Consider the following 5,454-nt stretch of genomic DNA (forward strand, 5'->3'; position numbering starts at 1 on the left):
ATCAGATGACCAGACCTTCTCCAATACTTACAAAACAAAGATGTCTTGTCTTGCTCAAAGACCATCTTCTAATTGTATAGTTTTACAGGATAAGTATTAGGAGGTTTGGTGGGATATGCATTTGAGGAAGAAGGTCTGTTAGAGTAAGAATCTGAAATAAGAAATTTCTTTTGCTCATTAACATGGAAAGAGGCTGAATCATTACTAAAGTGGGTAGGGAGCACCACTTGCCTTTGTCTCTCATCCTGAAGAAGGATGTTATAGGCAGAGTCAAGTGATGGGAAAGGTTGTACCATGAGAAGATTGCTCCTAACTCCAATATAGGTTATGAGTCCCATAAGGAACTGATACACCTTATTCTCCTTATCTTCCCTTTGAAGAACAGCTCTAGCAGCACAAGTACAGGTATTAATGTGATTTGCACATAGAAACCTAAGATCATCCCATAATTTTTTGAGTTTGTTAAAATAGGAGACAATGTCTAGAGAATCCTAAGAAAGTAGAAGACAACTCATTTTCCAATTCAAAAATTTTAGTCCTACTGACAGTCCCATATCTTTTACATAATTGATTCTAGATACTTTCAGTTGTGTCTGAGTATTGGACACTCTCAGCAATATCAGGGGACAATGAGTTGGTCAACCAAGAGATGATCATGTTGTTACACCTATCCCACTGCCTAAGCTGGGGATTTCCTTTAGTAGGTCTTGGGCAAGACCTATCAACAAACCCTATTTTATTTCTAGCAGTTAAAGAAACTGCAATGTTATGCTTCCAACCTCCAAATTCGATGCCGAAAAAGGGTACAGTGACCAGGGAAATCCTAGGGACATCAGACAAAGACAAATAGAGAGGATTAGAATAATCAAGAGTTGTAGTAGACGTAGTCGAAGAACCCATCGCCATATTATCAATACCAAATATCAACAGCACAAAGGGAGTATATCACGATAAAGATAGCAATCAATGATATAGAGAAAAACTAAGGAACAAAATTATCCACTTTTATTACAATAGAAGAACGAAAATAGTATGTAAGTAGGCAACTAATATCGCCGGAAGACTTTAAAGGAAACTGCTGAAGAAAAACCCGAACAACCACCAACAAACTCAATCGAAAAATTTGGAGAAAGATCTTCGCCGGAAGGTAAGAGCAGCAACCAAAACCAAGTTTTCGAAACCACAACAAAAAAAAATTGAATCATCGGAACTACAAACAACAAACAAAACCCAATCGGACTGCTCGAAGCTAAAAAATTCGGGCCAAAAATTGAACGACTAACTTCGTCGTAGAGAGAAAACGACGGAGAATCAGGATCTCTACTCTGATACCATGTCAAAATCCAAGGGAATCAAACATTAATCATCCCTTAATCCGGACTATTGAAAGAAAAAAAAGAAGAAGAAGAGAGAAGAAGTTGTTCAATGTCTAACCAGAAAATATCTGAAGTGTACAAACGTCAAAAATTAGGCTTCTAAAAAATCTTATGAGCTTTTATACCCGAAATTATAAAATAAATAATGTGAGCTCAATTAATATGTACAAGACTAAGTGGGTTTCTTTCACTAAGTGAGTTTATGTACTCCAACACTTCTCTCTTATTCTTTCTTTCTTCTTATTGAGCAACTAACCTCCCTCTCCTTTCATTGGTTATTATGAGTGTTTCAAACATTTTTCATACTAATTCCTAGACTTGGTTGAGTTATTGATAGTATTAATTAATGTATCTTCTTTTAATATAACTTCAGCAGGATTAAAAATGAAGATTTATGAAAAGAATTAATGAATTCTACAAAATTTATAAGAAGTTCAATTGAAGCTTCGAATATAAAAGGTAAAATAATGCCTCTTATCCTAAAATCTATTGGATTTTATAAAATTGTTCGACATGTATGAAAATTATTTAGAGAAAATTTACAGTTTGAAAAAAAAAAAAAGTTAAAGTGGCAATAGTAAAAGGGGGTAAGAGTTGTGACAAAAATTGTGGCTTTGGAGTGGGGTAGATGGTGAGGAGGGAGAAGGGGGAGGGAAAATGATGGCAACAAACTTTTGAAGAAGAAAGGAAAAAAATGAAAAAGAAAATATATTTTACAAAGAGAAATTCATAGAAAATGAAATTATAATTGTTTTTTAGTTTCGTACGCTCGCCCTTTAAGTAAGTAAATACACTTTTTCTATTAGGTGGTCCAAAAAGTACATAATAATATCAATTTAAAGTTTTCCAAAAAACTAAAAAGAACCCTACAATGTTTAAGTATTTTCTTAAAACGGAGATCTTACTTTGAGCTAATTATGTATTCTCTCTAATTTAAACCTTCCCTCAAACCTAATATATCATTTTTGTTATTTAATTTTCTTTAGCATATACTAAGAAAACATTTGCATGTGAGCATAGCCCCAATGGTTCACGTGCAAAGTTAAGCTTTTTGTTTGCTTTCATCACTATTCACTCATACAAGTCATCTCATTCTATATAACATTATAACATCACACTCATTGTACCAACATCTTTGCCCCATTTATCCCCTTTCCACACTGTAAAAAAAAAGTGTATTTGGTGGTGGTGGGGTGGGGTCCTCCAAGCATCGGCGGAGCGGAAAATTTGGTGAATGTTGTATAAATTTTCTTATCAGTTATATTAAAAGTATATAAAATTAAATATATACTCATAATAGTTAACATTTAGTCTCTGTACCCCACATGATTTTCAAACGAATAATGTGCAATGGGCCATCCTTTGCCTAAGGTGGCTCCACCAATGGCTAGCTCCAAGATAACAACTCTCTCTTTTCATTTCCAAACTTTACACATTTCTTCATTCGCTCACATTCAACTTGATAGAATGAGGCTTAAACTACAAGTTAGCACTTCCATGGATAATTATGATAATGGAATAATTAAGAAGGATTTAATTGGTTAGCGAGTATCATCGGTTTAGATTCAACTCATATATGAATACTGGTATAACATTTTACAAAATGTTTATAGTAGAAGTCTACGTGCGTTAATAGCCAGTAATTTATCTTATTTTTAAGTTCTTAATTTCACTTCTTATTGTTAATTTATAAGGTTACTTGATGACGTATATAAACTTCAATCAAGAATATTTCAGTCAGGGATTTAAGTTATACATGTCGTCTATATAAAAATCATTTAAGTAATGTGATCACTTACAAGATAATTACATATGTGATCATCTAATAAAAATGATACGCAACCTACTATCACAAACTAAACCATATATATTAATTCTATATGTTTTTAGTGTATATAACTTAAATCCGTTTAGCTTTTGTCATATTACACTACCAAGACTTGGCATGGTTACATTAGACCCCCTTGTTCACGTGCAAAGTTATAGTTTTTTGTTTGCTTCCTCCATAACTCAATACTAGTAATTTTCTTCTATATAATATCATCAATCTTTGTACCAAATTCTTTACCCTATCCTAATTGTCTCTCACCAACAACCAACAACAACAAAAAAAGATGGAGTCTTCAAAGACCAAAATAACAACTCTTTCTTTCATCTTCATACTTGTCATTTCTTCACTAACTCCCATTCTTGGTTGTGGTCATTGCAAAAACCACAAGAAAAAGCCTATTATAGTTAGTGCACCACCACCACCAATAGAGGATGCTACTACTTGTCCAATTGATACTATTAAGCTTGGTGCTTGTGTTGATCTTCTTGGTGGGCTTGTTCATATTGGGATTGGTAATCCTGTTGTTAATGGATGTTGTACAATTATTCAAGGACTTGTCGAAATTGAAGCTGCTGTTTGTCTTTGTACAACTCTTAAACTTAAGCTTTTGAATCTTAACCTTTATGTCCCTTTGGCACTTCAACTACTTCTTACTTGTGGCAAGACTCCACCTCCTGGCTACACTTGCTCTTTGTAGACTTTTGAGTTAAGTATGTCATTTCTTTTACCTTTTTTAAGATAGAAATAGCTTTTACTGGCCACTTTTCGGTCTTATTTTTGAAGAATAGTCATTGTCATAAAGTTATGCATAGATTTCGAGTCAAGTGTGCAATTTCTTGCACCTTTTTAAGGTAAAAATAACATAAATTGGCCACTATCTTGTCTTTGAAAAATAGTCGTCCTCGTAAAGTTATGTGTGGACTTTTTAGTATGTAATTGTTTCTACCCTTTTAAGGTTGAAATGGAGTGTACTGATAGTTTTTGCGGTTTTATTTTTGAAGAACAGTCACTGTCATAGAGGTCTATGTTGATTTTGAGTTAAGTATGCAATTTTGAGTTAAAGCTCATTGTGGATTTCGAATTTAGTTTACAACTTTGGTATTCCTTAGAGTAGAAATAATGTTTTTTAGCCATTTTTTTGGTCATAAAGCCCATTGTAGATTTTTTAGTTAAATATGAAATATCTTGTACTTCTTTTAAGATAGAAATAGTGTTTTCTAGCCACTTTAGGTCATCTCTTTCAGACATAGCTACTATCATAAAGCTCATCTTAAATTTTTGAGTTAAATATAAAATTTCTTGTATCTCTTTTAAGATAGAAATAGCGTTTTCTAGCCACATTTTGGTCTTGTTTTTGAGAAATAGTATTGTTATATACGACTGACACATTATGTACAACGTTTTCACATGTATCATATTATAGTGTAATATTTTATGTTGGGCGATATATTGTTTAAAATTTCCCAAAAATATTCTTGCTTTAGGAGATTAGGACAATTATTTGGTTATTTCCACTTTCTATCTAAATGATAATTAGAACCAAGATATCCTGTTCACATGTCTTGTTATTTATAAACTATATTTTCTAATCATGTGATATTTGTTGTTTTATGTGCTGTTGAGTAGTAAACTTCAATTTTTTTAATAGTAATATTATGACATTAATCTTTGCTTAAACTTAAGAGTCAGAAATTATTCTTAAATTGCAGGTTACAAGTTAAGCTTTTGGAGGATTGTATGGACAAATTGGACATGAGGGGATGTCTGAGTTTCTGATTAGTTTTCATTTTCCAACCATCTCAGAATTAGTTACTGTATCTTTTAAGTTGGTACTAGTTTTAGTTTTGTCTTTTGTTAATTAGTTTATGAAAATTATTTTTTAAATTTTTTTTTTTTAAGAAGTTGAAGAGATACATATGCACGAAAAATATATGTTAATATCCTTGTTAATATCCTTCATCTATGTTGTTTCATCAATTTCTTAGATTGTAGTGAAATAGATAAAATTCATTCATATTTAATTAGAGATTTCAAATTTAATTCCTAGATATAAAAAAATTCCATTAAAACATATATTTCCCTTAAATGAATTCTACAGCACAAATTTAGATTAATCAAAGCATCAATACATATTAGGATTGAGAGTTGGAAAGTGAGAAAAAGGATATTTTGTAACGTGAAATGTATAGCAGAAAATGTTACATCTGTACATAATTAGACAAAACATGTTTCCATCTCCTATTAACT

At 31.9% G+C, this 5,454-nt stretch overlaps 1 non-coding gene across 1 annotated transcript; it reads left to right on the plus strand.

Annotated features, from left to right (window-relative positions):
* Positions 1-3,290: 3,290 nt before the first annotated feature.
* Positions 3,291-5,177, plus strand: LOC107876390. The gene is made up of 2 exons (XR_007042644.1): positions 3,291-3,917; positions 4,917-5,177. It is a non-coding gene; the product is annotated as an uncharacterized LOC107876390 (transcript).
* Positions 5,178-5,454: the final 277 nt, after the last annotated feature.

Source organism: Capsicum annuum, chromosome 7 (assembly GCF_002878395.1).
Source record: "Capsicum annuum cultivar UCD-10X-F1 chromosome 7, UCD10Xv1.1, whole genome shotgun sequence".
NCBI classification, from domain to species: Eukaryota; Viridiplantae; Streptophyta; class Magnoliopsida; order Solanales; family Solanaceae; genus Capsicum; species Capsicum annuum.